The sequence below is a fragment of the Camelus bactrianus genome, chromosome 26 (genome assembly GCF_048773025.1).
Source record: "Camelus bactrianus isolate YW-2024 breed Bactrian camel chromosome 26, ASM4877302v1, whole genome shotgun sequence".
Taxonomy (NCBI): Eukaryota; Metazoa; Chordata; class Mammalia; order Artiodactyla; family Camelidae; genus Camelus; species Camelus bactrianus.
The window spans coordinates 31,762,451-31,774,200 of NC_133564.1; the positions used below are offsets into that span (position 1 = coordinate 31,762,451).

General features: G+C 43.9%; 1 long non-coding RNA gene across 1 annotated transcript; it reads right to left on the reverse strand.

Annotated features, from left to right (window-relative positions):
* Window positions 1-7,417: 7,417 nt before the first annotated feature.
* LOC141575080 (uncharacterized) lies at window positions 7,418-11,611 on the reverse strand. Its single transcript, XR_012502377.1, has 3 exons — window positions 11,223-11,611; window positions 10,165-10,428; window positions 7,418-8,574 (listed from the first exon to the last, which is right to left on the reverse strand). It is a non-coding gene; the product is annotated as an uncharacterized LOC141575080 (long non-coding RNA).
* Window positions 11,612-11,750: the final 139 nt, after the last annotated feature.

Consider the following 11,750-nt stretch of genomic DNA (forward strand, 5'->3'; position numbering starts at 1 on the left):
TGTTTTAAGCTTCCATTTTGCAAAAAGAAATAACTTTATAAAGCAGACACGACCAAAGATCTTTGGTTACAGGTCACTGTCAAGTTAAAGCAAATTTATGCAGGCAGAATTTTTAGATTTTTCAAAACTAGTATCTGAGTAATTTAAGTACTGCTGGACCTTGTTAAGAATTTACTTCACTTTGTGTGGTCATTTTTTACCTTGGTAGTGAAGTCTTTAATCTTCAGATTAATAACTCATTTTGTCTTTGAAAAATGTTTTTCTTTTGCTTATAAAGGAATTCTTTTTTCAAAAAGGCAGGTGGGGGCAAGGGAGGTGCCTAAAAGTCACTGGTTGCCATCAGATCTGTTGTTCTTAATGTTACATCTGCTCATGTATATATCTGTTACTTCAGATTTTCACAGTCCAGTTTATTGCCAGGAAATGAACGTCATAATTTGTATTCAAAATATTTTGGCAATTAGTCTTCTGGGAGCAACCAAATGAATGCCAGCGTAACTGGAGAAGCTAGATTCTGTGGTACACAAGGGCTCAAAAACACAGATGTAATGTGACCTTTTCTTTCCAATTAAAGGGCTGATACGCACAGCTTTTGCATATCTTTCTGCATCTCATACTGGGTACAAATGCTTTATTTAGACCAATTCCTAATTTAGTTATTTGATGGATTATGTGCTTGAAAAAGCAACCTTATGATCGGTGCTACTGTCTAATTTTAAAATGAAGAATGCCTCAAGTAAACAATTAGGGAAGGAAAGGCCTTACAGCATGTATAGGGCAGATAAAAATCCTCACTTAATATCTAATGATATGGAGGGACTATTTGAAGATGGGAAAATCATCTCTTAAGGAACCAGAATTCCCAACAGCAATCACACTGACAATAGAAACTTTACCAACGTCTGCCAACAAGAGCAACAAATTAAAAATAATCTGATCCCCAAAAACAAATTTCTTCTGTACAGCACAGGGAACTATATTCAATATCTTGTCATAACCTTTAATGAAAACGAATATATATGTGTATGTGCGTGACTGGGACATTGTGCTGTACACCAGAAATTGACACATTGTAACTGACTATATGTCAATTTAAAAAAAGTTTAATTAAAAAAAAGAAATTAGAACAAAGGCAAAATAAAGATAGGTAAAAGCAATTAAAAATAATAATCAGATCCATGACAGAGACTAAGAAAATTCTGAGGAAAAGAAAAAGTTGGCTTGTTAAAAAAAAAAAAAAAGTTGGCTTATGTATCTTGTCTTCTACTCTCCCAAGTTCTACATAGCTTTGGAAGTGAATCCAATTTCTCTATTTATCAAGGAAATGTGCGGTGTCAGAATAAAATGCAGCTGCCTGTGAACCGCATGGAACAGTTAGAGACAGAAGGGGCTGGAGGAGGCATTAGTCTCCTAGGGTAAAATTTAATCTAGTCAGTTCACTTAACAGACAAGCTTATTAAGAACTTACTGGCCTGACAATCAAGGTCCCAGTAAGGTTTTTTTAGGGAACCTGACATCTGACTCTAGGACGGATGAAGACACACGCCCTGTAACTAACTAGGTTCACTGAGCTGTAGAGATGAGACGCGGCTTTGGAACCAGGACAGGCTCAGCACCCATGGGTCCGAATGGAGAGCTGGCTGCAGACCCACATGTGCGCAGTGGGCCAGACAGTCTCCTTTTGCCCCTCCGATCCTTCCTCCTTCTGTGGTGTCCCCAGTCTCCTTCCAGTGGGAGGGATGAGCAGGACCTGATCTGAGCAGGTGCACTGATTCAGGCCGTGGCTAGTTGGTTGGCCGGCTGCTGGGGGTTGGGGGCGGGGTGGGCCGGAGGCTGGTGAGGAGGGGGAGGGGGAGAGGAACAGGGTGGAAGGACCTCTAGGAGCGGCCAGGAGCGCAAAGAAACTCACAGGCCAAGCTAGCGCCTGTCGGAGAGCATCCCCGCCAACAGGTTCTCACTGCGCCCGTGGAGAGTCCTTTGACGTCTGCCAGCCTCTTCTCAGTTCCCTGGTGCTTGCTCGTTGGGACCCTGTGAAGCGGTCATGGCAGTGAGGGGGTGCCTAGCACGTGGCTCGACATCAAGGACCTCGCCAGAGTCGATCTGGCCACGACCAAGTCAGAGTACCCCGTCGGCCATCAGCCATCGGAGGCCAGTGCCAAGCCCCAGGGTGGCCCATTCTCCAGAGACGGTTTTGATAACAAAACATTTGAATGACTGAATGGGGACTAGGTATTGTGACGTAAAGAGATCGTGGGGCCTTTTTTTTTCCATCCAGAGAGTGACAAGAGCCATCACACACCTTCCTGGGTTTTCATCCAGCTACAGGGAAGAATTATTTGCAACAAATAAATGTAAAGGGACAAAAATAAAGTTGCTTTATGACTACATTCCATGAGTTTTCCCAACTGATCTACATATGCACATATACACACAATTTTTTTGTTATTACCATATTATTATTTTTTCATACACACAATTGTAGTAAAATATGTCAAGATGTCTGGGTACCATAGACGCCAGGTTGCGGTCACCTCTGGGGACGGCGGGAAGTGGGGGAGGAGCACAGGGCCTAAATTGAATTTGCAGTATCAAATGGCTCGTTATTTTCCATATTTTATCAAATGCCTAAAAATTGTTTATTACAAAGATGGCTACATGTATCTGTCCATATAAATGACCATATCCTAAATATTACACACACTAGGTAACATCTCCAGTATCAGGGTGGGCTTTGACAATTTTACACAATACCCCAACCCCGTCCCCCATCCCCCATCCCCCCCCCAAGGGATTTCACTCAGATCTCGATTTGCAATTTCCTTCAAGCCTTCAAGCCTGTTTGTCTTATGGATGGTCAAGAAGCCTCTGAGTTCTGCTAGTTCTAATTATACAAAAAAAAAAAAAAAAAGTGAGACATATGGACCAATGACTCTTTCCTGCTTACAGGTAGGCCTCTAAAAGGAATGAATTAAACTTCCAGCCTAGAAGCAGCCAATAGCCAAGGGTAAAGTTCAGGGCTAAGCTGAACTTTTCTCTTAGAGTAAACATGTCCAAGATGAAACAAAGAGAAGGTGACGGGGAAACACGATCCACTTCCCCACAAACAGGGAAAAGCCCAAAGTAATTTCAGCCTCCACAGACCTCCACGGGTCACATCCAAATCTTATTGATTCTAATGAGTTAGCAACTTACGGGGTGACAGCTGCTCACAGCAAGATCAGCTGGGAGAGACCGAATGACCCAAGGGCTCTGGTTCTTGTTTCCAAAAAAATAACCCACAGTTGATGAAATTTCATGACTACATTTCAGTGTTTTCAGCTGAAAATATTTTTATAACTGACTGAACATATGTTCATAAATTGAAAAAAAAATCTAATTTTTTTAAATCACTTTGGGATACGCTAAAGGTGGAATTATCACAGTCTCTGTTCTAGTTAATTTCGTATGAAATGCCCAGGGACATGGAACATGATTAATTACCCCCATTCTTTAGCTTCCTGATAGAGGGTGAATACTGAACTTAGTTAAAATGTTTAGTTTCACCAGTGAGAAACCTGTAAGAAGTGTTTCAATGAAGAAATGTAGACATACGGCCAGAAGTTTCTAAGATGTCAAACATGTTTAAAGTTCACATTTTTATATTAACCCAGGCCTCTTATTCCTTATTATTTCAAGTACTGATGCCTCAGGAGATTATAATTTATAGACGCTTCATGTAGAAATGGAAACAAAATTGTAACAATTACAATACAATTCCATCTCTGAAACTCTGATCAGAAAGTTTGGAACTTTAGAAAATTTTTTTTAATTTTTTATTAATTTATAATCATTTTACAATGTTGTGTCAAATTCCAGTGCAGAGCACAATTTTTCAGTCATACATGAACATATATATATTTATTGTCACATTCCTCTCTCTGTGAGCTACCATAAGATCTTGTGTATATTTCCCTGTGCAATACAGTATAATCTTGTTTATCTATTCTACAATTTTGAAATCCCAGTCTCTCTCTCTCCACCCTCAGCCCCCTTGGCAACCACAAGCTTGTATTCTATGTCTGTGAGTCTATTTCTGTTTTGTATTTATGCTTTGTTTGTTTGTTTGTTTTAGATTCCACATATGAGCGATCTCATATGGTATTTGTTGTTCTCTTTCTGGCTTACTTCACTTAGAATGACATTCTCCAGGAGCAACCATGTTGCTGCAAATGGCGTTATGTTGTCAGTTTTTATGGCTGAGTAGTATTCCATTGTATAAATAGACCACATCTTCTTTATCCAGTCATCTGTCAATGGACATTTAGGCTGCTTCCATATCTTGGCTAGTGTAAATAGTGCTGCTATGAACATTGGGGTGCAGGTGTCATCCTGAGGAACTTCAGAAAATTTTAAAGTAAATCATACTCTGTATTGTCATCTCAGGGAAACCACTCCCTGTGTACCAATGAAGCTGATGGTTTTTTAAGAGTTGTCCTTAACACAGAAAAATTATTTTAATTAACTTTAGTCCAAAGTGGAATGACTCTTTTCCTATGACTCTGGTCAAAGCTTGTCCTCTGACTACATATTAAAAAAAAAAAAAAAAAAAGAGCAGTGTCCTGAGCTGTAAGCATTTAGAAATACTGAGCTTGGCCGGGTTTTCATTTAGACCTAGAGACAATTCCCTAAAGTAAATTACAGGGTCCCCCAATAAACACAAGGACCTGTCCAGCACATAGACATATGAGCTTTTCATCAGAAGTTCTTGACACAAAGCCTTGTGGATTTCTTGATGGAAAGGTCGTATTGCTCCTTACTTGACTCTTACCCAGAAGATCATTAAGAAAACCATTTTTCTTAGACTGATAAATTCTATTTGGCAAATAGTTTTTCAGAAGATACATTTAATTTTTTTTTTTTTTTTACAAAAGGCAAATTCACATCACTGTCTACTCTGCAATGAGCAAATAACTCTGCCGCTTTGTAGCTCCTCTGGGCTGCACACCCACCTCCTTGCAACTGACTCATTCCTCCTGCAAACTGTGCTCACATGTCACCTCCTCAGGGAGTCTGCTGAATATCTGTGGCCCCCCCCAAATTCCCATGTTGAGATCTAACCTCCAAGCACCACAGCTCACAATGGTCACAATGGTATTAGGAGGTCACAATGGTATTAGGAGGTGGGGGCCTTTGGGAGGCAATTCAGTCATGAGGGTGGAGCTCTCCTGAATGGGATTAGTGCCCTTATAAAAGCAGCCCATTTTGCTCCTCTGTCCTGGATAGACAATAGCTTGAAGAGGGCTGACAACATTTTTCCTTTTCTGGATCGCCCCAGGACATTTGACATGTGCTCACTGGAGAGTTCACGCATCCACGTAATGAGAGCTGAAAATGATTCAATTAAAGGTCAGTCTTCACCATTTCCAATGGAAGATGGATTCTTGGATGATGGCCGTGGAGCTGAACCTCTTCATAGTGACCTGGATTCACCTCACTGCTTCACTCACCAGAATGGAGAAAGTGGAACAATATTCTCATAAGGTGTTTGCATGCAGGTTACCTCCTGACATCAATGGAGATGAGATCACAGTAATCTTCATCATTTTGGCCCAACTGGTGGTGGGCAGACTAGCATTTCCTCTCCTAAAGAACAAATTATACATTTTATTTTTTATGTCATATATAAACTCTATATCCTAATTTACTAACACCCATCAGGTTGAGATCCTAAATTCACATGTTGAGAGCTAACCCTCAAGGGGATGGTACTAGGAGGTGGGGGCCTCTGGGAGGTGATTCAGTCTTGTGGGTGGAGCCCTCCTGAATGAGATTACTGCCCTTATAAAAGCAGCCCAGAAAGTGCCCCTGCCCTCCTCCCATAATGCTAGGCTACAGTGAAAAGACAGTCACTGGAGGCGAGCCCTCCCTCACCAGACGCTGACTCTGTCGGCACCATGACCTTGGCCATCCCAGCCTCCAGACTTGTAAGAGAGAAATTCCTGTTCTTTGGAAGAACATAATATAACCTATGGGATTTTGCAACAGCATTCTGATGGGACTAAGATGTCTACCCCAACCCTCTACACCCACCTCACCCTCCAGGGTCTCTCTGTGTCACCCAGCTCTGTTCTCTCACCACCTGACAAACCACTGTTATTATCTCTGTATCTCCCATTTATCTGCTGTATCTCCCATCACCGAGTCTGTGTTTTCTGTTCACTGTTTTACCTGTAACGCCTGCAGAGGGCCTGGAAGTAGACACTCACACATCACTGGATGTTCAGAAATATTTGTGTTTTGTTTTCGGAGGGAGATAATTAGTTTGTTTATTTACTTATTTTCATTTAATATAGGGACTGGAGATTGAACCCAGGACCTTATGCATGCTAAGCATGCGCTCTACCACTGAGCTATACCCTCCCTGCTCAGAAATATTTGTTGAATGAAGAAATGAATGGGTGCAGGGATGATGGGCACCACGCTAGATCTGGGGATACCTTCAGGGAATTCACAGCCTAACAGGAGAAACGGACAGGTGGAAACTGCAATACAGCATTATAAACGCTGCATCAGAATAGCGTTCGGTGTACCAGCGACCAGCATGTTAGGGATGGTTTCACAGAGGAAGAGGTACCTTGGCTGGGTCCTGGAGGATGCAGAGGAGTTCGTGAGGGGCTTAAATGCCAACAGTGAAGCTTAGAGAGAGGGAAGGGCAAGTGCAAAGAAAGGAGACAGAATCCCTAGTGTCCCTGAGCAGTTCAACGTGAATGGAGCAAAGAGGGTGTAAGGGGGAGGCCCCAAACGGCAAGAAAATCAACAGTGCTGCGTTCAGAGAGCAATTAAGATCACTTAGAGAGCCTCCCCACTCCTCTCGAGGGAGTTCCCTCCATCCCCCGCGACAGCCTGCTTCCGTGCAGGGTCTCAGCCTAAGACGATGAGGTGCTAGCCTAGAGGCGTTGTTCACGCCCCTCCAAGGAAAGGTCCAAGAGTGTGAAACAGCGATGCTGGGACGAGAGAACAGCCTCTCACTCTCTGCGCGGGGAGGCAGCAGCCTTGGCTGGTACCTGCTGACAGAGCGGAGGCAAAGGGGCAGGCGGCATCTATAGTTTGCCCAGGGCTGGGAAGCCTTGGTCAGCGCTGACGTCAAAGCCAAATATTTTATTTCCCGGGCTGGCTTTCTCTGCAGGAGATGGGTACCACTCTGTAGCAAACTGGCCCTTTTTTTTTCACTCCTAAGGCTGATTCTGTGCTCAGGAGAGAAAAAAAGCATCCTTCCCTTAAACATGAGAAAGCAAAACACGGAGGTGGAGGACAGGTGTGTGTGTCTATTTCGGAAACTAGGAATACATGAAGACCCAACAAAGGAAGGGAGGGTCACACCACACTCCTACCAGGGAGCGGGTAGGCAAAACAGAGAATAGAGCACTCGGAGTTTGGACACATGCTTTTTTTTTTAAATTGAAGTACAGTCAATTACAGTGTGTTAATTTTTGGTGTACAGCACAACGAACATACTTTTTCCAGTTAAACAACATTACAAAGCCACATAATTCTCAACAGTGTGATCGCAAAATTTAGAAGAGATTTGAGACGTTTATGTCTTTATTGGAAACATATATGGGTCGATTTAATGTTCTTGCAGTCAAGATGGGATTTGAGTAAGGGATGAGGAGCTGAAATCTGGGGGTGGGGGGAGGAATTAGAGATATCAGGCATTGCCCACATGTTACATTTTTCAGAGTCCTGGCTTCCCAAGTTTTCCAGCATCTCAGCCATACAAGTGGACGTGGGGTTTTACCATTGGCCAGAAAAACACTTACAAATTCACCAGCCAACAGCTTTCCTTGTGAGGCTAGAAGGAAATATTCTAAGAGGGCTTTTCTGCTTTCTTTAAAAATGCAAGTTGCTCTCTTACTTTCCTTAGTCCAAATCTTCATTCATTCTGAACAACACAGGGGTTAAACTTCGCTTAACTAATACACTCCGCAAGGCTTAGTGCTTTGCTTCTTAGGGGAGTGAGATCAAGAATGTGATGGACTTCAGAGGAAGGAAACATGGAGAAGCAGCTGTGGACCGAATGCACACGGGCAGTGATGCTAGACGAACAATGACAACGGTACGACCTTGCATTTAGCAAGCATCTTTCTCCAGGCTCACGGTACTGTCAAGACATGTACGCCTTGTCTTCTGTCCTTAGTGATGGAGAAAAATTAGGTCCATTCTTATTAATGCATATTTCTGTAGCTGTCCACAAAGACTTTGGCTGTTTCTCTCTGCTGTGTGTTTAACCGCCATTAATTTCTTTATTGAACAACGCTTGGAAATTGCACTGACTTTCACTTTCTTCAAACGGCATAGGGTCCTGTTTTCTGTGTCCTCTTCACCTCTGGGCAGTGGCTTCCTCCTTCTTTTGCTGTGCTGGTAGCTTCACGTTTTCCTCGTCTGAGTTCACGCGTGTGTGTTCATCTTGCTCTTTTCATCAAACTTCATCCGCCTGCTATGACAACCTATGTAATTCTCTTTTTCACGTGATCATTTTAATCACTGGCTTTCCATTTGCATGGCTCTGTAATTATTTTTTTAAAACTTCTTGACCTAAGTCAAAACAGAGAAAGAGAAATATCAAATATCACTTATATGTGGAACCTAAAAAAAAATTTATACAAATTCTATCTACAAAATAGATTAAAAATTTTCTTCTGTGTAGCACAGGGAATTACAGTCAATATTTTGTAATAATCTTTAATGCAAAAGAATATGAAAATGAATATATGCATGTGTATGTATGACTGGGACATTGTGCTGTATACCAGAAACTGACCCATTGTAACTGACTATACTTCAATTTAAAAAAAAACTCTATTTATAAACCAAAAACAGACTCACTGACATAGAAAACAGACTATAGTTACCCCAGGAGAAAGGGTGGGGAGGGATAAATTAGGGGTTGGGGATTAACAGACACATATTACTCTATATAAAAGAGATAAACAACAAGGACCTACTGTAGAGCACAGGGAACTATACTCAATTTCTTTTAATAACCTATAATGAAAAAGAATCTGAAAAGAAAACATATACATATGTATGCATATGTATAACGGAATCGCTTTGCTGTAAACTGAAACTAACATTGTAAATCAACTACACTTCAAGAAAAAAAAATTTTTTAAAGAAAATATGACTTAAAAAAGAAAATTTCTTGACGGTGGGGACACATCCATCAAGTGTTCCTGATTTTTCTCTTTGTTCTTCATAATGTAACGGAAGACGTCTTCTCTCCCACCTTCCGAAACGTCACGAGGGCCTTAGTTTCCACCCAAAGCTTATGCTACTTCCCCCGGGGCGGGGGCTCTGTGTACTCTCTTTGGATGTCTCCTTCAGTGCCCCTTCTATACATAGTAGAAATCTCTCTACTTGTATTGAGTAAATACGAGTAGAGTAATGAGTAAACCGTTACTCTAAAATGGTTTTGTCTGATGAGTATCAGTTGGAAAAAAAGAACTTAGAAGTGAAAGGGGGCCCTGATTTTTTTTCTTAAATCTATCCCTCTGCCTTCAGGAAGACACCTACTGTTCTCGTTTAACAGGCAGGACAACCAGACCTAGCCCAGAGAAGTGCCCTGTCCCAGGCCACAGCTCTGTGCAGTAAGGACTCAGGAGCTGGGCTCCAGATCCTCAGCTGAGGAGCAGTGGGAGACTTGGAGAGGCAGCTGACACCAGAGAAGGGAAGTCTTTGAGTCAGTAAACTAAGTACTTGGTACTTGTGGGAAGAAGTTATAGGTGTTTGGACTTAAATCTGTAACACTTAAGCAGTATTAATAAAGACTGATGAAAAACTATGCAGTGATGAGAATTATGGAAGAATGGGATTGTGCCTGAAGACGAACCTTCAAGTCATCTAATGCTGATGAACGCACCACCCAAACTGCAGGGGTTTAAAACCCCCATGTTTCGCTCACAGTTCTGCAATCTGGGCAAAGTTCTGCAGGGACGGCTGGTCCCTGCTGCCTCCGAGTCAGCTGGGATGGCTCAAAGTCTGAGCGCTAGAACTGTCTGAAAGCTCATTCAACTCAGACATCTGGAGGGTACAACAGCTGGGGCTCCCTGGACGTGGCTCTCCAACTCTACACGACCTTTCCATTGGGACCTTCCATGGCAGCTGCAGGGTAGCCAGACATCTCACCTGTCTGCTCACGACTCCCAAGGGATACGGCTCGAGAAAGACAGTGGGTGGAGGCTGCACCGTCTGTCCTGACGTGGCTCCGGAAGTCAGGCAGCATCACTTCTGCTGCATTCTCTTGGCCCAGACAGTCACAAAGGGCTTTCTGGATCTAAAAGGCGAGATCATAGACCCCACTTCTGGATGGAGGTGTGTCAGCATCACACTGCTGAAGGAAGAACTCATGATGAGATCAGTATCAAAGCAGCTCTCTCAGGAAAACACGACCTGCCACAACGAAAAACCACTGGATCACCAAACCATTGAAACACAGAGTCAAAACGGACATTTTTTAAGGCCATCCGTCTGTCATTAACAAAACTTGTGCTTCAAGACACAGCTCAAATGTCCCTTCCTTTCGGAATCCCTCTTTGCTGTCCCCCCACCCCTTCCACATTGCTTTGTAAATAAGCCCACTGTCTCACTCGGTGTGGTTATTTTGATAACACGATTGTAATCAGGCAGGGACTATCAACCTGTCAATTAGCCAAATTCTTTTTCCTAATCAATCAACATGGCATAGGAACCATCAGTCTTCAGATTGATAGGGAAGGGGCACTTCTAGGGCAGCCAAAAGTGAGGCTTTGCACAGAAAGCAAAGGAGGGGGAGGGTATAGCTCAAGTGGTAGAGTGCATGCTTAGCATGCACAAGTTCCTGGGTTCAATCGCCAGTCCCTCCTCCAAATATAAATAAAGAAAGAAATCTAACTATCTCCCCCTCATATAAATAAATAAATAAAAAGGAGAGCAGACAGAAAAGGATCAACAATTCAGAGATGAAAAACTAATCACACAAAGAAAAAAATACATATATATATGCTTTTGCCCTCCAGTAAAGGCAGCAGGCATAAACAGTGAAAGTGAAAATAAGCTAGAGCATCAGTCAGCTGGGATGGAAGCTTTGCCGAAAGCAGCGGTTCAGCCTCGCCTGCATCAGGGTCACCCGATGAGCCAGATCTGCTGGACCCCCGACCCCGCATTGTTTCTGATTCTGCAGGTCTGGGTGGGGCCTGAGAACCTGCCTTTCTCCAGGGGCGCAGACGAGCTTGCTGCCGGTGTTCTGGCGCCACGCTTCAAGAACCACTCGCCCGAAGGCTTTCAGAAGCTGGGCTAAGTGGCCGGGGCTGATGTTCAGGCAGAGGGAACCAGAAGGGCCACAAGAGCGCGGGGTGGAGAAGATGATCCAAGAGGTGGAAGCGGCCTGACTTTAACACAGCCTACCTCTCTGCGGACCCAGCTACGGGCCAGCGCACACAGGGCGGTTGTACCCGGGGTGGGGCGGGATGGGGTCGCAGGGAGGCCCGCATCGCTCGGGTCGTCAGCCGCGGTGGCCAGGCGCCCCCTGCCGACCGGCCCTGAGAAGTGTCAGTCGGGACCGCACGCCCGAGCGCGGCCGAGGTGGGCGGGGCTAGCCTGGGCCCGCCTCCCGCTGCCTCCCGCCTCCGGAAGTCGCTGAGAGAGCGAGCCGCGGGGACGTAATCCCTGCCCCCGAAGTGGGCGTGGCCGAGGGCCTTGATTGGTCAGCAGCACCCGTGCGCGGTGACGTTGGA